Here is a 21295-nt window from a genome sequence, read left to right on the forward strand (position 1 = left end):
TCGTGGCGAGTAGGCTACCACTCCGTGGAAACTAGGCTCTCATAGCCTGATAGATTAAACTCTGAATCGATTAATCCACTCTATTCCAACTTTCCAGAAAGCTTCCTACGGTGTAACACAACATAAAAATCGATGCTTTTTAGACTTACATGTGTAATTCAAGTGTAGCACTCAAACTAGGTCAAAATAGGAGAAATGTGACCTAAAACTCATACAAAGTTCACAAACCACATCCAACTCTTAGATCAATAAGATATAAGGCCCAGAGGAATCAGAAACATCATAAACTTGCTAACTTTATTCCATCCATTCAATTTAACCCAAACCATGGGCCAAAACAAATTAAAATGACCTAATGTTATATCCAAGGATTTAATGAGCAAGGTGAAGACTTTTTACCTCCAAATTATCAGAATGGAAGTGCACATACGAGATACAAGTTGGAACCAAGCACACGAACAACAAGATGAGCTCCTTCTTCTATCAACCTTTACAAAGTTGGGTTTACACACTCAGACACACAGATGAACACTAAGGTTTGGATGTAATAAGTTCTCAGAGGATGGAGGTTGACCAATGAGGCAACCCTAGGAGTTAGTGCCCTTAAATAGGGCACCAATTCTTTTATTTAGTGTTTGGCCCAATATGGTATCCACGCCATGGAAAACATAATGACACATCGTAGCATCGTGCAGATATGCGCTTCTCATTAAAGGATTCCACACCATGTTCCGACAAGTGCCATGTCATGGCCAAGCCAAAAATCCATAAATTGCAAGAATTAACTCATGAAAGGAATACCTGAAAGATAAATGTTACAACTCTCCCCCACTTGAATCAAATTTGTCCTCGAATTATGCTACTACAAACAACTCTGGAAAACGATCCCTTACCTCCTCTCTAGGTTCCTAAATCCAATAAGAGCCTTCCAATGTTACCACCGCACCTTCACCAAACAAACCACCTTGCTGCACAAGGACTTCGTCTTCCAATCAAGGATCGCTACTCATTGTTCAACGTAATTCAGGCGATTATCAACCTGAATCTCATCCAATGGAATCACTATGAAATCATCACCTAATCAATTCTGTAGATAAAAGACATGAAAACTCTTTTGAATCTGGCTATGATTCGTGGGAAGATCCAACCAATACACAACATTTCCTACCATGGGCGATGACCCTGAAAGAGCCAATGAATCTCGGGCCTAAATTCCTAGCTTCCTGAAACGAATTGCACCTTTCTAAGGATAAACCTTCTAAAGAACAAAATCTGTAACCTGGAACTCGTGGTTCAAACATATTCGGTCATCATAATGCTTCTAGCGACTTTAAACAGTCTACAACTGTTTATACACTTGTTATATCAACTTAGTGGTTTGAGTACTACCTTAATTTTCCCCATAGTGAATGCCTGACGTACAACATCTCAAAGGGAGGTTGATCAATACTATCATAATAATTGTTGTTGTAAGAGTAGTTGGTCAATGGAAGATAAGTATCCTAACTTCTGCCAAAAGCTAGCACGGATGCTCTGAGCATATCCTCTATCATTTGAATACTCCACTCGCTTTATGTATCGGTCTTAGGTAGTATGATGTGTTGAAATGCAACTGAGTACCTACCACCTCATTAAACTTCCTCCAAAACCTGTAGGTCAAACGAACATCACAATCGGAGACCGCTGAATCTGGAACCCCATGATAAGCGACTACCTCTATAATGTAGACATCGGTCAACTTCTTGGCGGAAATGCTCTTAGAAATAGGGATGAAATGAGCACTTTTGGTCAATCTATCAATAATGACCCAGATAGAATCAAACCCATGTGATGTCCTTGGAAACATTATGATAAATTGCATATAGATCTCCACCTATTTCAACATGGGAATGTGTAATGACTACATCTTTCCATGGTCTATCTAATGTTCAGCGTTGATTTTCTAGAAGGTTAGGCACCACTCAATAAACCATGCTATCTCTGTCTACATGTAGGGCCACCAGTAGCTCAGTCTCCAATATTAACACATCTTTGTGTCCCCTGAATGGATCAAAAAATTAGACTTGTGGGTTTCCTCCAATAATGTATGCCTAACCCCACAAGCAATCAGAACCGTTACCCTACTGCACTAAGTCAATAACTGATGACTATCTTTGACAAATAACATAATATGGCCCCTAATTCTCTCTTCCTTCCAATTTTCCGTCTTTAACCCCTATACTTGCGCTATCTCGATTAAATATAATAGGGTGAAACAATAACCATCCTCAAACAAAGATCTCTAATGGGTGTACTCGATGCCTTACGATTTAAGGCATCGACCACAACATTGGCTTCCCCAATATGATAAAAAAATCTCGAAGTAATAACCTTTTACCACGTCTAACCATCTATATTGTCTCTTATTCATGTTCAGATGATCCACCAAATATCTCAAGATCTTGTGGTCTAAATAAATAGTACACATGATCCCATACAAATAATGTCGCCAATCTTGAAGGCCAAAACCACCACCCCCAGCTCCAAATCATGACTAGTGTAGTTCACTTCGTGAGGCTTCAACTGCCTCAATGCATAATGTCACAACTGGAAATTTTGTGTCATGTAATCTATACATTCAAGCTAATGTGAATCAAAAACTTCAATCAAATACATCATGCAAGTACTACAAATAGTCATCAAACAATTTGAGACCCTAGAAGTCCTTGTTTAAGTCCATTTTGGACTAGGACTTCCTTATTGGATCCAAAGGGACCAATAAGCTTCTAATTAGACTATCATGGGCTTAGAACCCTAATTGGGCTCTAATTGGACCCACACTAATTTATTTCAACATTTTGGACCACATTGGGCCTAGAATGAAATAAATTAATGACTATGAACCATAATTAACCTAATTTGACCTTAACAAGTCATAAAAATCACCTTTAAATTTATTTGGACCAAAAATCACTCAACTTAACCATGAAAATTGGGCTTAAGTATTTAAGGCCCAAACATTCTATTTTCCCCCATCATTCTCAGCCCAAATCAAGCCCAAGAGGAGAGTTGACTTTACCATTGCCACCTCATTTTTATCCATTGGACATCCATGCATTATTTCTCATTCTTCCATGCACATCACCTCAAATATCATCTCTTCTTCCTCTCTCTCTCACTCTCGGCCACACCTCAAACACACACACATTTCACAAACTCTCTCAAGAACACTCAAGAAACTCTCTCCTTCCTCTCCTCATAATTTCGAGATTTTTAGAAGCTTTCAAGAGGATCTTTCAAGCTAATCACCATCTTAGGTAAGTATTTACTTATATATATGATCTAGCTATTTCATTCCATCAAAAACCTCTTCTAAATCTATTCCAACTTGTGATCATACACCTTAGAAGTCACCAAACTCGAGATCTACCAAGGAAGGGTGCTAAGGCCGAAAATCACTTCATTTTCCATCCATTTTCTTTGCAAAACCGAACCCCCACACCCAAGGTGAGCTTCATACCCCCTATTTTCTGTTTTTATGAGTTTTGTGGGGGGGGGGGGAGAAATAGAAGTAAAAGTGTAGATCTATATGTGTTTGTATGCCTTGTATGATTTCCATGCTTATATGTGTGCTTTTGTGTGTTATAATGTTGGATCTAGCCATAAAACCCCTCAAAACCGAGATATACCTTATGTTAAATGATTTTAGCATCAAATATATTTCTACATACAAAGTGTTTCTAGAAAAATAGCTAAGTGGTTTAGTAACAATTTTCTTTGGGCTAAAAACACAATTTTTGGACCTAAAATGTGAAAAATACAAAATTAAGGGCCCAAATTGACTTATCATGAATTCTGATGGATGAGGTGTGTCAAAACAGTTTCAATAAAACAATTTCTGGAAATATACTCATTTAGAGGAATAAAAACATAAATTTCAAGCTTAATGGGCTAAAAATGACATTTTCGGCCCAATGAGGCCCATTATGCGAAATTTTCTATTTTGCAGGGCCAAAACTGTGTTTTTCTGTAAAACAGTGGACTATAAGTGTTCCAAGTCCTTTTCAAAGGTTCAAAATGCTTTTTAAATTTAAAAAGGACCAAAGTTGCAAAAATTTTACAATTTGGGCCAAAATTGTCAAAATTGCGAAAAAGAAGGGTTATAACGGAGAAAACTGAAATTTCAGGGACTTAAACTGTTTTCTATGAAAAATATGCTGAAAAATATTAATTTCAATAATTTTGGTGTTAAAATGTCAAGAAAATTGACTTAAGGACCAAACGGGAAAGTATTTAAATAAAGGGTTGAAAAAGTAAGTTTTACAAACAATGAGGGACTGAAAACAGAAAAATTACAAGGCTAATTCAATACATGCAATTTGATCAAATGATGGCACCACGACTATCGATGAAATACAATACATTACAACACAAAAAGTCGTTGTTAAACGAATTGGTTCGGTCTCGAACCAATAAAAATCCGAAACTACTAACACGACGACACTATGACACTACAACGCTACGATTCATACAAATAACGTTTGGGAATTCAATATACATGCGAGTGTGCACAGACGTCTACGCACCATCTTTGGGCCCCAAAAGTGTAAAATCTTGTTTGTTGAGCCTAGCTAGCCCAATGACCTGATCTTAAGGCCCGAAGACCTCTATCTTACGAAGTGTTGGGTTTTACCGATCCGACACAACGTAACCGGACTTTCAATGGTTGGTATACTACTGGTCCCCAAGGGTCCTTTGGTATCGCTAGTAGAGTCTACCTTTTATGCGAGACGGGTCTGGGACCCCTCGTACCTTTTTATCCCCAACCGGCTAATGGAGTCATCAAGGCCTTCGTGTCCTCTTTCTCTTCGGATGTGGGACTACACGTAGTCAGGGCGGTTGGATAAGGTGATTAGTACGGACGAGCCTACGGGATCGTTAGTATTGCTGCAGACTAGTCGTTTGTGTAACGCGTGTTTGTAGCAGATAATCATGCTCAAAAATAATCCAATGTCGCCTGGTATTGACAACTTCACGCGTTGCAATGGTTTCAATGTAAATTCATGGAATTCAAAGAATTAGGAAAACATCGGGTTTTCCTAGGGTTTTTCAATACATACAGATTCGAAATACATACAACTTCAATAAACAATTTTTTACAAGTATAGAAACAAACAGGCATACTTATGGATCTCCACAAACGTTTTCAAAAGCTTCTCTTTTCAGAAAATATCGGATTTTCTGGTGGTTTTCAAACGATACGAAACATTGTTTTTTTTTTCAAATACAACTTATGAACTCACCAACATTTCATATGTTGATGTTTTTCAAAATACTTGTATTCTCAGGGAACCAGTGAATCAAAGGAAATCATATTCAGTGATGGCTTGCAGTTTATTTATGTACGAATCGAACGATTTATTTTTGGGAATGTAATGTTAAACAATGTACTTCATGTAAACTTTACTGGTTGTACTATATTAATGCATGGTGACGAATGTTGTTATGTTTCATATATATTCAATGTTATGGTATTCAATTGAGTCACGACAGCCCCCGGACGTTTCCGCCGTCTGGTTCGGGGGTGTGACAGGTTGGTATCAGAGCTTTGTTTATAGTGAACTAGCATGTCGAGCCACACATTGATATGCAACTATAAACCAAAAAGAGGGACTAACATAACTCTGAACAAAACAAGTAAATAAAACACACTTGCTTGCATTAGGAATAAGGACCTAACGCTGAATCAAACACAATAATGCTGGTATCTCGGTTAATTCAGGACTGTTCTTAGTGATACCAAGGAGTGAATGTAGCCTGATCAACTACATTCTCTCCAAAGTAAAACTAACACACGTATTGATGAGATCGGGATGGCTAGGGAACGTAAAACTGTACCCTTATCACCAAAAAGAGAACATTTGCTTAGTCTGTACAATAGTCATAGCACCTAGGAATAATGTTAGCATATTTACGTACTCGCGCAGACAGCATGGCTGGCTTTCATCACCCTCGAGACCCCTATTTCCCTAATCAGGGAAACAACGGATGGCTAGAGGAGGAGGAGCCTGAGGAAGAGCCTGAAGAGGAACCTGAGGAAGACCCCGAAGAGGAATCTGACGGGGAACCGGAGGCAGAAGTCGAGGGCAAGCCTGCCGAACCCGAAGAAGATGAAGAGGATTTCGAAGAGGAACCCGGTGACAGCGAAGGGGGTGATTCGGACGCAGAGTCCGAGGTCATCAACCCCCCTTACCTGATCAGGGTGCCTGCTTACCGTGTGGGCCCCACTGGACCTACCCCTCCTTGGGGCATTGATCTTTGGAGATGGAGCAGACATCAGGGACAGCGACCCCCGTTTGGCATGTCACGTGAGTTCTTCGACCTGAGGGACGGAGGACCGGCTGACCGAGCCCTACCGGTCATGGTGAGACGATTACGGGACACCGGCGACCTTGCTCAGGGCACTGCTGATCAAGTACGCCAGTTGTGGACTAGGGTCGAGCGTGCGGAACAGGAGACGCGTGATGTCCTCCGGGAGTTTCACATGAGGCAGGTAAGGTGGGAGTCTCGACTTCAGGACGCAGAACGCCTAGTGGCTCGTCTTCAGGGAGCATCCACATCTTCGGCACCACCTCCGGACGCAGCTCATCGCGGCTAGGGATAGACTTATCTTAGTAGGTCATTAGGAACTATGCTATGTACTCCGGCTCTATGTTTAAGTGACTACACTACTCATGGAGCCGTTATGCTGTCGGATTAGTGTCACTTATGTATGCTCTTACGAGCAAATTTTCTTGTATTAAATGCGGATAATATTAATGAACTTTTGTGTGTTTTGCTATGATATTACCAGTTGTTATGTGTTGAGACGTTATGATAGTATGCCCGATGGTAGTAATGTTTAGGTTCGTACCATACACCTAGTTAGTAGGATCACAACCTCATAAAAACCACGTACACTCGACATCTTTCCGTTTCGTGACAGAAAGATGCCTCTCCGACCTACTCGCGGAAACCCAGGACCAACTCCACCCGAAGTTGACTCCACTGCATTCCAGGCAGTCGTGTCTGCTGCGGTCACCGCAACTATGGCACAACTCCATCAGGGGAATAATGGAGGAGGCAACGGGCAAGGGGCAGGAAGTTCGAACAACGGGATGAATCAAGGACCTACCAAAACATGTACATACAAGGACTTCACAAACGCCAAACCACGAACTTTCAACGGCACTGGAGGAGTGATCACTCTGAAGCGATGGATCGAGAAGGTAGAGTCGGTATTCGAGATATGCGATTGCCCCGAGCAGATGAAAGTGAAGTTCGCGGCCTGCACTTTCGTGGACCAAGCACTCACTTGGTGGAACGGACACGTGGAAGCTATGACGCTCCCTGTTGCCAACTCTATTTCATGGGCAGAAATGAAAGAGATGCTAACGGCTGAGTACTGCCCCCAAGGCGAAATACAAAAGATGGAGCAGGAACTATGGAACCTCACTGTGCAGAATGCGAACATCGATGCCTACATATCGAGATTTAGCGAATTATCTCTGGTGTGCCCGGGTATGATCACATCAGAAGGAAAGAAGATCGAACGATTCATCTGGGGACTGACATCCCCCATTCAAGGGAATGTGATAGCTGCGAACCCTGAAACATTTGACAGTGCGAAGAGATTGGCAAAGAGGCTATATGATCACAACAACAAGAAGGGCGAGAAGCCAGTGGAGACTGAGAAGAAAAAGGAGGGTGATGGCAAGAAAGGGTGGAACAACAAGAGAAAGGGGCGTCAGGGCCCCGAGACCTCTAAAAAGCAGCAAACAGTGGCAGTTAACGTTGTCACCGCACCGGTTCCAGCCACACCACATGCTCCAGCCTCAGCTGCTTCAAATGCTTCAAGACCCTACTCCGGTAATCTTCCCAAATGCAATAAATGCGGCCTCCATCATCTCGGCGAATGCAGAGAACTCCATTGCACCAGTTGCAACCGAAAGGGACACACTGCAAGGTTCTGCAGGACATACCCTCCTCAGAATCAGAGTCAGGGAAACAATCAGAACAACAACAACAACCACTACCGCAATAACAACAACACCAATGCCGGCGACAACAACGCAGGGCCTAGCCGCACCTGCTTCGGGTGTGGAAGGACGGGGCACTTCCGTCGAGATTGCCCTAACAACAACAACTCAGGAAACAGAGGAGTAGGAAGAATGCTGACTATGGGTCAGAGTGATGCAGTTCAGGACCCCGCAGTTGTGACCGGTACGTTCCTCCTAAACCACACTTATGCATGCATCTTATTTGATACCGGAGCGGAGCGAAGTTTCATAAGTGAGAAGTTTAAACATTTACTAAAACAACAACCCCAGAAGCTAAATGAAACCTATACGATGGAAATGGCCAATGGGAAAACCGAATCCACTGGGGAGATCTACATCGGATGTACCCTAACCCTTAACCAACGCGTCTTTCGAATAGACCTAATGTCAGTGTCAATTAGGAGTTTCGATGTGATAATCGGCATGGATTGGTTAAGCCCCCACCATGCTGAGATTATGTGCCACGAGAAGGCCGTTCGCCTTCGTCTCCCAAATCACGAAACCCTAGTAATTTACGGAGACAAACCTAGCACAAATCTTCGTCTCATCTCGTGCATCAAGGCACAAAAACATCTGCGAAAGAACAATTTGGCGTTCTTGGCTCACATAGTGGACAAGACCAAAGAAGAAACTAACATCCAAGATATTCCGGTAGCGTGTGAATTTCCGGACGTGTTTCCTGAAGATCTTCCAGGAGTACCCCCACAGAGACAGGTTGAGTTCCGAATCGACCTCGTTCCAGGAGCAACTCCTCTCGCTAAATCACCATATCGGTTGGCCCCTGCTGAAATGCAGGAATTGTCCAGCCAACTCAGTGAGCTTCTGGACAAGGGATTTATCCGACCTAGCTACTCGCCGTGGGGAGCTCCGGTGCTCTTTGTCAAAAAGAAGGATGGATCTTTCAGAATGTGCATCGATTACAGAGAGTTAAATAAACTCACTGTTAAAAACCGCTACCCACTCCCGCGAATCGATGATCTATTCGACCAGCTCCAAGGAGCTAGTTATTTCTCCAAAATAGATCTACGGTCCGGATACCACCAACTCAAAGTCCGAGAAGAGGATATTCCCAAAACCGCTTTCCGAACCCGCTATGGACATTATGAATTCGTCTTAATGCCCTTCGGTCTAACAAATGCACCTGCCGCATTTATGGACCTAATGAATCGAATCTGTCGACCGTTCCTAGACAACTTCGTCATTGTGTTTATCGATGACATCCTCGTCTATTCTCGAAGGAAAGAGGAGCATGGCCAACATCTCCGACAAGTCCTAGAAACCCTGCGAACGGAAAAGCTTTACGCCAAACTCTCCAAGTGCGAGTTCTGGCTCCGGAGTGTGAATTTCCTAGGCCACGTAGTTAGCCAAGACGGAATTCATGTGGATCCCTCTAAGGTCAAAGCGGTGGAAGGATGGGCAACTCCGACTACGCCCACAGAAATTCATCAGTTCTTAGGCCTAGCAGGCTACTATAGGAGATTCATCCAAAACTTCTCTAAGATCGCCAAGCCGCTTACCTTGCTTACACAAAAGGGCGTGCCATTCAAGTGGACAGACCGACAAGAGATAGCGTTTCGAACCTTGAAGCAAGCTCTCTGTAGCGCTCCTGTACTATCTCTACCCGAAGGAACGGAAGATTTTGTAGTCTACTGTGACGCGTCAAATCAGGGCTTAGGTTGCGTTCTCATGCAACGTGGAAAAGTGATAGCATATGCGTCCCGCCAGCTAAAGACGCACGAAGTAAATTACACGACCCATGACCTAGAACTGGGAGCCGTGGTCTTCGCTCTGAAAATTTGGAGGCACTACCTGTACGGTACAAAGTGCACCATCTTCACGGACCACAAGAGCCTCCAGCATATCTTGAATCAGAAGGAGCTGAACATGAGACAACGAAGATGGGTGGAATTGCTAAACGACTATGAATGCGAGATCAAGTACCATCCAGGCAAGTCCAACGTGGTAGCTGATGCATTAAGTCGGAAGGAGTACTCTAATCGCCATACGAAAACGCACTCGATAACCATTCAGTCTCATCTGGCCACTCAAATTGCATCAGTCCAGTCGGAGGCTATGAAAGCGGAGAATAGAACTAGCGAGGCATTGCGCGGGATGGAAAAGAACCTAGAAACAAGAGAGAATGGGGTATACTACTTCATGAACCGTATTTGGGTCCCAAAAATCGGAGGATTTAGAGAGACCGTTATGAAGGAAGCCCACAAGACACGATACTCCATTCATCCTGGTTCGGACAAGATGTATTTGGACATAAAACAACACTATTGGTGGCCTAACATGAAGGCGGAAATCGCGACCTATGTTGGTAAGTGCCTTACGTGCGCCAAAGTAAAAGTGGAGTATCAGAAACCTTCCGGGTTGTTACAGCAACCGGCAATCCCTGAGTGGAAATGGGAGGGGATTTCTATGGATTTCATGACCAAGCTGCCCAAGACGTCGGACGGATTGGACACCATATGGGTAATAATCGACCGACTGACGAAATCTGCCCATTTCCTGCCAATCAAAGAATCCTACAAGATGGAGAGACTGACGCGTCTGTACCTACGAGAAATCGTAAGACTCCATGGAGTGCCAAAATCTATCATCTCGGATAGGGACAGTAGGTTCACATCGCGCTTTTGGCAATCACTCCACAAGGCAATGGGAACTCATCTCGATATGAGCACCGCATACCACCCACAAACGGACGGTCAAAGTGAACGAACCATTCAGAAGCTTGAAGACATGCTTCGTGCATGTGTGATAGACTTTGGAAAGTCTTGGGATACCCACCTACCATTGATCGAGTTCTCATATAACAATAGTTACCATTCGAGCATCAAGGTGGCTCCTTTCGAAGCACTGTACGGGCGGAAATGTAGATCACCGTTATGTTGGGCTGAAGTAAGTGACACCCAGCTAGCAAGAACGCATACGTCGGACAGGGCACTAACAGGACCGGAGATCATTCGCGAAACCACAGAAAAGATCGTTCAGATCAGAGCTCGATTACAAGCATCGCGTGACCGACAAAAGAGCTACGCCGATAAACGGCGAAAGCCCTTAGAATTCCAGGTCGGTGATCGAGTACTGTTGAAAGTTTCACCCTGGAAAGGGGTTATACGTTTCGGAAGACGGGGAAAGCTGAACCCGCGATACATTGGACCTTTCGAAATCGTCGCCCGAATAGGCCCAGTAGCATACAGACTACAACTACCCGCGGAGCTAAACGGTGTACACCCCGTGTTTCATGTCTCTAATCTGAAGAAGTGCCTATCAGATGAAACCCTTGTCATTCCTCTTGAAGAAATCGAAATCAATGAGAATCTCCTGTTCGTCGAAGAACCCATCGAAATCATGGACAGGGAGGTGAAGCGTACTAAGCAGAGTCGCATCCCGATCATGAAGGTACGGTGGAACGCAAAGCGTGGGCCAGAATTCACGTGGGAACGCGAAGATCAAATGAAGCAGAAGTACCCTCACCTATTCTAGCATTCTCAAATCTAGCTTTCAAACAGAATTTCGGGACGAAATTCCCTCTAACGGGGGGATGATGTCACAACTGGAAATTTTGTGTCATGTAATCTATACATTCAAGCTAATGTGAATCAAAAACTTCAATCAAATACATCATGCAAGTACTACAAATAGTCATCAAACAATTTGAGACCCTAGAAGTCCTTGTTTAAGTCCATTTTGGACTAGGACTTCCTTATTGGATCCAAAGGGACCAATAAGCTTCCAATTAGACTATCATGGGCTTAGAACCCTAATTGGGCTCTAATTGGACCCACACTAATTTATTTCAACATTTTGGACCACATTGGGCCTAGAATGAAATAAATTAATGACTATGAACCATAATTAACCTAAGTTGACCCTAACAAGTCATAAAAATCACCTTTAAATTTATTTGGACCAAAAATCACTCAACTTAACCATGAAAATTGGGCTTAAGTATTTAAGGCCCAAACATTCTCTTTTCCCCCATCATTCTCGGCCCAAATCAAGCCCAAGAGGAGAGTTGACTTTACCATTGCCACCTCATTTTTATCCATTGGACATCCATGCATTATTTCTCATTCTTCCATGCACATCACCTCAAATATCATCTCTTCTTCCTCTCTCTCTCTCACTCTCGGCCACACCTCAAACACACACACACATTTCACAAACTCTCTCAAGAACACTCAAGAAACTCTCTCCTTCCTCTCCTCATAATTTCGAGATTTTTAGAAGCTTTCAAGAGGATCTTTCAAGCTAATCACCATCTTAGGTAAGTATTTACTTATATATATGATCTAGCTATTTCATTCCATCAAAAACCTCTTCTAAATCTATTCCAACTTGTGATCATACACCTTAGAAGTCACCAAACTCGAGATCTACCTAGGAAGGGTGCTAAGGCCGAAAATCACTTCATTTTCCTTCCATTTTCTTTGCAAAACCGAACCCCCACACCCAAGGTGAGCTTCATACCCCCTATTTTCTGTTTTTATGAGTTTTGTGGGGGGGGGGAGAAATAGAAGTAAAAGTGTAGATCTATATGTGTTTGTATGCCTTGTATGATTTCCATGCTTATATGTGTGCTTTTGTGTGTTATAATGTTGGATCTAGCCATAAAACCCCTCAAAACCGAGATATACCTTATGTTAAATGATTTTAGCATCAAATATATTTCTACATACAAAGTGTTTCTAGAAAAATAGCTAAGTGGTTTAGTAACAATTTTCTTTGGGCTAAAAACACAATTTTTGGACCTAAAATGTGAAAAATACAAAATTAAGGGCCCAAATTGACTTATCATGAATTCTGATGGATGAGGTGTGTCAAAACAGTTTCAATAAAACAATTTCTGGAAATATACTCATTTAGAGGATTAAAAACATAAATTTCAAGCTTAATGGGCTAAAAATGACATTTTCGGCCCAATGAGGCCCATTATGCGAAATTTTCTATTTTGCAGGGCCAAAACTGTGTTTTTCTGTAAAACAGTGGACTATAAGTGTTCCAAGTCCTTTTCAAAGGTTCAAAATGCTTTTTAAATTTAAAAAGGACCAAAGTTGCAAAAATTTTACAATTTGGGCCAAAATTGTCAAAATTGCGAAAAAGAAGGGTTATAACGGAGAAAACTGAAATTTCAGGGACTTAAACTGTTTTCTATGAAAAATATGCTGAAAAATATTAATTTCAATAATTTTGGTGTTAAAATGTCAAGAAAATTGACTTAAGGACCAAACGGGAAAGTATTTAAATAAAGGGTTGAAAAAGTAAGTTTTACAAACAATGAGGGACTAAAAACAGAAAAATTACAAGGCTAATTCAATACATGCAATTTGATCAAATGATGGCACCACGACTATCGATGAAATACAATACATTACAACACAAAAAGTCGTTGTTAAACGAATTGGTTCGGTCTCGAACCAATAAAAATCCGAAACTACTAACACGACGACACTATGACACTACAACGCTACGATTCATACAAATAACGTTTGGGAATTCAATATACATGCGAGTGTGCATAGACGTCTACGCACCATCTTTGGGCCCCAAAAGTGTAAAATCTTGTTTGTTGAGCCTAGCTAGCCCAATGACCTGATCTTAAGGCCCGAAGACCTCTATCTTACGAAGTGTTGGGTTTTACGGATCCGACACAACGTAACCGGACTTTCAATGGTTGGTATACTACTGGTCCCCAAGGGTCCTTTGGTATCGCTAGTAGAGTCTACCTTTTATGTGAGACGGGTCTGGGACCCCTCGTACCTTTTTATCCCCAACCGGCTAATGGAGTCATCAAGGCCTTCGTGTCCTCTTTCTCTTCGGATGTGGGACTACACGTAGTCAGGGCGGTTGGATAACGTGATTAGTACGGACGAGCCTATGGGATCGTTAGTATTGCTGCAGACTAGTCGTTTGTGTAACGCGTGTTTGTAGCAGATAATCATGCTCAAAAATAATCCAATGTCGCCTGGTATTGACAACTTCACGCGTTGCAATGGTTTCAATGTAAATTCATGGAATTCAAAGAATTAGGAAAACATCGGGTTTTCCTAGGGTTTTTCAATACATACAGATTCGAAATACATACAACTTCAATAAACAATTTTTTACAAGTATAGAAACAAACAGGCATACTTATGGATCTCCACAAACGTTTTCAAAAGCTTCTCTTTTCAGAAAATATCGGATTTTCTGGTGGTTTTCAAACGATACGAAACATTGTTTTTTTTTTCAAATACAACTTATGAACTCACCAACATTTCATATGTTGACGTTTTTCAAAATACTTGTATTCTCAGGGAACCAGTGAATCAAAGGAAATCATATTCAGTGATGGCTTGCAGTTTATTTATGTACGAATCGAATGATTTATTTTTGGGAATGTAATGTTAAACAATGTACTTCATGTAAACTTTACTGGTTGTACTATATTAATGCATGGTGACGAATGTTGTTATGTTTCATATATATTCAATGTTATGGTATTCAATTGAGTCACGACAGCCCCCGGACGTTTCCGCCGTCTGGTTCGGGGGTGTGACACATAAGCACTCTCCCCAGACCCAAAATCGATGCATCCCTAGCCACGTCGTGGCCACTTCTCGACAAAACTGTTAAGTATATCCGAGTTGTCCCGTCGTGGCCAGTAGGCTACCACTTCGCGGAAACTGGGCTCTCGTAGCCTGATAGATTAAACTCTCAATCGATTATTCCACTCGATTCTAACTTTCCAGAAAGCTTCCTATGGTCTAACAGAACATAAAAATCGATCTTTTTTAGAATTACACGTGTAATTCAAGTCTAGCACTCAAACTAGATCAAAAATGGAGAAATGTGACCTAAAACTCATACAAAGTTCTCAAACCACATCCAACTCTTAGATCAATAAGATATAAGGCTCATGGGAATCAAAAAGATCATAAAGTTGATAACTTTATTCCATCCATTCAATTTAACCCAAACCATGGGCCAAAACAAATTAAAATGACCTAATGTTATATCCAAGGATTTACTGAGCAAGGAGAAGACTTTTTACCTCCAAATGATCAGAATGGAAGTGAACATACGAGATACAAGCTGGAACCAAGCACACGAACAACAAGATGAGCTCCTTGTTCTTTCAACCTTCACAAAGTTGGGATTACACACTCAGACACACAGATAAACACTATGGTTTGGATGTAATAAGTTCTCAAAGGGTGGAGGCTCACCAATGAGGCAACCCTAGGAGTTAGTGCCCTTAAATAGGGCACCAATCCTTATATTTAGGGTTTGGCCCAATATGGCAGCCACGCCATGGCAAACATAATTACACATCATAGCATCGTGCATATATGTGTTTCGCATTAAAGGATGCCACACCTTGGCCTGAAAAGTGCCATGTCATAGCGAAGCCAAAAATCCATAAATTGCAATAATTAACTCATGAAAGGAATACCTGAAAGATAGATGTTACAACTCTCCCCCACGTGAATCAGATTTGTCTTTGAAGTCTACTGCTGCAAACAACTCAGGAAAACGCTCCCTTACCTCCTCTTCAGGTTTCTAAATCCAATCAGAACCTTCCAATGTTACCACCGCACCTTCACCAAACCAACCACCTTGTTGCACAAGGACTTCATCTTCGAATCAAGGACTGCTACTGGTTGTTCAACATAATTCAAGCGATTATCAATCTGAATCTCATCAATTGGAATCACTATGAAATCATCACCTAATCACTTATGTAGATAAAAGACATGAAAATTCTTTTGAATCTGGCTATGATTGGTGTGAAGATCCAACCAATACACGACATTGCCTACCACAGGCGATGACCCTGAAAGTACCTTGATTTATTGATACGTCATATATTACTTAGAAAAATACATTTGTGGATTAATATTTAAGTTTTATATGATATAAAACAAAACATATCTCATGGTTGTGAAGGTTGTGAAGTGTTGATGGTTGAGTTGATAACAATAGTGATGATAGTTATATCTAGGTTCCTACGATGGAGTTTCAAATCAAGAAAGAATCATCAAAAAAGATTGTTAAAATTTCAACAAACCAACTAGACCTCCCAAAAAATAATCAATTCTTTTAACTGTCTTATTTAATGAATTTTAAAAAACATGTAGTAGATGAATCTTGAACTTAATATTTACATGTGATAAAACATAGAAAAGAACAGCTTCATAATTTGACCAGAATAAATTTAATATGATTTAACTATAAAGAAAAAAAAAAGAAATAATCTCTACATTTTTTTACCGTAACCAATATACTTAAAAAAGTTGAAATTGTTGTCATTCGTCATTAGACATCTCAAGTTTTAACAATTGAAAAAATATATAGAAAAACATAAATATGAATGATACACATAATTATCAACAACAATATCATAAAGGACAATTTTTCCATCCAGTTTACCCTCCATGGAAATTGAATTCTTCCATTGGTTTTGTACAGGTTTATCAAGCATATCATATGAAAGGATTGACCTACTATCAAACATTATCAACGAAACAATCTATTTTACCCTCCAACTTACCTGCCAATGGAGGATCCATCCACATAGAATTGAACAAATGAAACGGTCCATTAATAACCTTGAGTCTGAAATGGTCCATTTTACCCTCCACCTTACCCACCAAGATCAAATGATTACTACATTTTGTATTAATATAAATAAAATACAATCAATGAAAGTACATTGCGATTCAATGGATTCCTAATTAAGTTCCATACATACGGAATCAAGAACTCTGAGGAGTGCTTTTTTGATCAGATATGAACCATGAAGTGGTGAACATTTAACTGAAAGGGGGAAAATAAGATATCCGTGTTAATATAACAATTACTTAACTCCTATCAAAAAATGAGAAACATTTATAACCAGTAATCCATTATACTTTAAAAAAGAGGAAACATCTAGATAACTCCATAACAAAAAAAGACCATAATGCCCTTTATTTTGAATTTAACCCGATAACTTCAACTTATCACACTGAGTCCTTCTCATTCATTTAACCAAAATTTCAAGTCTCTCCATTTAGCCCAACTACAAAAAAAAGTCCATTTATATCATCTACTATTAATTAAAAAAATAAAGCTTATTTGATATATCATAACAAAAACATAAAAGGTTTTCATTAAAAGAAGAAAATTCAAGTATAAAATCAAATTGGGAGAACTTGCAGCTTCAATTATCAAATTATATGGAATATGCAACTTTTATGCATACCCTATTCAAACATGAGAGCATCTTGACATAGCTCACATTTACACCCTGTTGGATTTTCATAAAAACTTTAAAACCTTCATTCATGCATTATATCAAACACCTGGGGTGTGTGTTATGCAAGTAATAAAGAAACACCAAATTACATGCACAACCGCATACACAATTTCAGATACAAACACACAACAACACACACACACACAATCATATTAACACACACACACATAATCATATTAAATATAACTTACTTTGGTTAAAAAGGTTTTGATTCTGATTTTTTTCTTCTTCTTACGTGAGAGCGGATTTGGAGGCAGAGCGAGAAGAACCATCACAAGAAGCACTTGTACTGGAACCATATTGACAAAAAACAAATTATTTCTTAAAAATCGTGTTCAAATCAAAATTAATATATGGAATAATAAACCCGAAACAATTTTCAATATAAATTTGTATGTTTAAAAATCAAGCCTTTTTGCATACCTGATGATATCCGTTTGTGCCTATGCGAGACCCAAAACCTAGCCAAATCTGAAATAATAACTCCAAAATAGTTGCCAATTCCTATGTGCAGGCTTTAACTGATTTCAACATGAAGAAGAGGATTAATTGAAAAGTAAAAAACCAATTACCTGCTTGCTTCATGTGTGGAAGATGAAGAAGATGATGAGGCACTACAAAGTCATAATTTTAAGGAGAATCAGAAAGTTCAAAAATTAGGGAAGACATTAATGGAATTGATTTATAGGTTTGATCGACTCCGGCACCGATGGCTGATATTGCTCTGGCGGTGGGTTATGGGCAGATTAGGGTTTCTAACTAAGAAGATAAGGGAACAAACAATGGGTTTTTGAAAGTAAAAATAGAATCAAGAATGATGGTGGTTAAAAAAAGAGACCAAACGACGGTGTGAGGTGAGCGTAGGGTGTCCCGACATTGAGACAATGATGGTTGTGAGAAAGAAGGGAAGAAGAATAGAATAAGATACAGATGAAGAAGATTTTCGCATAATCCATAAATATTTACCTCTAATGTGTAAGAAGGAGGTGGATGGTTGAAGGTGGTTACAATGATGGTGAGTGATGGTGGTTAGGGCGGCGAAGGATGATAGTGGTTAAGATGGTGGATAACGGCTGAAATAGGTGGCTAGAGTTGATTTGGGTTTCACAAATAAAGGATGATGGGAAGATTTGGTATTTTATATACACGATCGGCTGAAATATAGGGGAAGGCATGAATTATTCAACTTAGGATTATAGGGACTTGGTCAAATCCCACCAGATAAGCTGATAAATCATTCTTTAATTCTTATCTTGACTTTTTCCATATGTTGACCAAACTAAGATTATATTGCATAAAATGGTTGTATATGTTGCTTTAAGGTGTGTACCTCTTAAAATTCAGCCTTTGACTAAATTTTCATAATAAGTAATAAAGATAAAGATATATATATATATATATATATATATATATATATATATATATAGTCTTAGAGAATATGTGTATGTTATGTACCTAATATTAGATATAGAACCGTCAAAAACTACATCGTTTTAACCAAATTCAATCAAATTTCTCTCCCATCTTTCTTACATCTACTATTAGACATTACCTAAGCCTTTGTATATATATTTTTATGGAGTTTTATAAGTTTAATTTTGCAACACAAGTCGTGCATAAAAATATATTTTACCAATTACATACAGGTCTCCATATTGAAATTTATAAAGAAAACTATAGTGAAAGATTAAAAGTGTTCATTAAAAAACCCAATAAACATCATTTCATAAGCCATCCAACAAAAAACAATGCAATTATACATAAGATAGGTGTAAAATGAAATTATAAAACTTACTAGAGGTCTAATAAAAAAACACATTCGAAATATATAAATGTTGGAGATAAATCATGAAATCTAAATTAATACGACTTCCAAAACAATAGGAAGAAGCTAAATATGAAAGAAATTTGTGTTTTTTAATCAAAATAAAATTAATTTTGATGGTTCTATACCTAATATTAAATAATGATAGTCATATGTTTATTTTTCCTATATACAATTTTGATGGTTCTATATCTAATATTACATAAATAATAGTCATGTGTTTATTTTTCCTATATATATATATATATATATATATATATATAAAGAGAGAGAGAGAGAGAGAGAGAGAGAGTGTGTGTGTGTGTGTGTGTCTGTGTGAGAGACAGAGATTGAGAGAGAGAGAGAGAGAGAGAGAGGATGATTCCCTTGAGATTAATAAAAATAAATAGAGATTGTGAGATTAAATATCAGCCAATGAAACCTAACCTCAACTTCCGTCAAATATTAAAAGATACAGGGGTATAACAGTAAATTCCAACTTAATGTTTAGGAAGCGCATACCTTCCTTCTCTAAAAAATAAAAATCATTTTATTACTAAATCATTGATTCACGGTGTCAATCACGTAATCATATCATTCAAGGTTCAAAAATCATTAAATCCTCTTAAAGTTCCTATTTTTTGTTGAATTTGTTATCAAATTAATCACAATCTTTAAATTGAAAAAAAAACCGATTGAAACAGAGCATCGGTTCATATTTTCATAAATACGAGACATAATCCTCAAATCGAAGAAACAAACACGTCGCATTCATCAACGCAATTCAAGTGAGCGACAACGCAATTGAAAATTGAATCAAAATGATGTCGAATTCAAAAGAAATTGACGAGTCGATCGCCACTGATACTATTGTAGCTGAAATCAATTCATTTCGTAACGACAAACAAATTGATTGAACTTCTTTAACTTCTGAAAATCAACATGAAGAACTTCAAAACATGATTGGGATTGAAGGGAAAAATAGTTTGTTTTAATACTACATATTACATTACAATTTATAAAATTGATTTTGATATTTTTATTCGGTCATAAAAAATAAAAAAACTGATCTTGTATTACTAATATATTACACTTCATAATCATAAACGATTATATGTTGTAATTTATGAATGATCATATGTTTCAATGTACAAACACATATGATTTAATCATATATGTTTCTTATATGATAAATCATATATTAAACTCTATAATATTATATAATTATGCATTATAATATATAAGAAATACAACTAACCATTTTTATAGTACGAATTAAAATTAATTATATATTAGGATGTATAATCATATACGATTATATATAATAATATTTGATTAGTCGTATATAACAATTTAAAAAAACATATGATTTGTCATATGTGTTGATAGATCTAAATATATGATTAATTATATATTAAATAGTTTCGCATTTCTCATCAAATAAATAGGGGAATTTCCATTACTGCAACTAGTACCGGGAGATAGACATATGTGGATTAGTACAATTATTGGCATCAAATAAACAGGCGAGCAGATGCCCTCAGCAAGTTAGCCTCAACATGTTTCGGACACCTGTCGAAGGAGGTGTTGGTGGAAGTATTAAAAGAAAGGAGCATCGATGAGCGGCAAGTTGACTCTCTATCAGTGGTACAACCCAATTGGATGATGCCCATCAGGGACTATCTCCAACACGGTATCCTCCGCGACGACCACGCAGAGGCCCGTAAAACGAGGGTACGAGCCCCCTAATATGCATTCCTAAAAAGGACGTTGTATAGAAAAGAACACACTACCCCGTGGCTCAAATGCATAGATGGCACGGCAGGGAAACTGGATCTGAAGGAAGCCCACGCAGGGTCAGCCAGAGCCCACGAAGGAGCGCAGGCACTCACTGGCAAAGAGTTGCGCGTGGGTCTGTACTGGCCAGAGATACACCAGGATGCGGTCGAGCTAACAAGAACTTGTATGGAATGTCAGATTTTCTCACCAGTGCAAGAAGTGCCCCCATCCAATTTAACAAGCATAATCATCCCTTGGCCTTTCTACCAATGGGGAATTGACATTGTCGGTCCTTTCCCAGAAGCCGCGAGGAAGGTAAAATTTCTAGTTGTAGCGGATGACTAC

At 39.2% G+C, this 21295-nt stretch overlaps 1 long non-coding RNA gene across 5 annotated transcripts; it reads right to left on the minus strand.

Annotated features, from left to right (window-relative positions):
* Window positions 1-16370: 16370 nt before the first annotated feature.
* On the minus strand, window positions 16371-18539 carry LOC145103114 (uncharacterized). Of its 5 annotated transcripts, XR_013706369.1 has the most exons (6): window positions 18334-18539; window positions 17940-17981; window positions 17791-17838; window positions 17559-17656; window positions 17314-17358; window positions 16371-16886 (listed from the first exon to the last, which is right to left on the minus strand). It is a non-coding gene; the product is annotated as an uncharacterized LOC145103114 (long non-coding RNA). The 5 variants fall into 5 exon arrangements; XR_013706372.1 differs by lacking the exon at window positions 16371-16886 and adding an exon at window positions 16958-17130 and having other exon boundaries at window positions 17791-17981; window positions 18334-18531; XR_013706373.1 differs by lacking the exons at window positions 16371-16886; window positions 17940-17981 and adding an exon at window positions 16958-17130 and having other exon boundaries at window positions 17791-17888; window positions 18334-18529.
* Between the last annotated feature and the right edge of the window lie 2756 nt (window positions 18540-21295).

This window comes from Lactuca serriola, chromosome 4, assembly GCF_051521515.1.
Source record: "Lactuca serriola cultivar US96UC23 chromosome 4, Lser_US96UC23_V15, whole genome shotgun sequence".
Taxonomy (NCBI): Eukaryota; Viridiplantae; Streptophyta; class Magnoliopsida; order Asterales; family Asteraceae; genus Lactuca; species Lactuca serriola.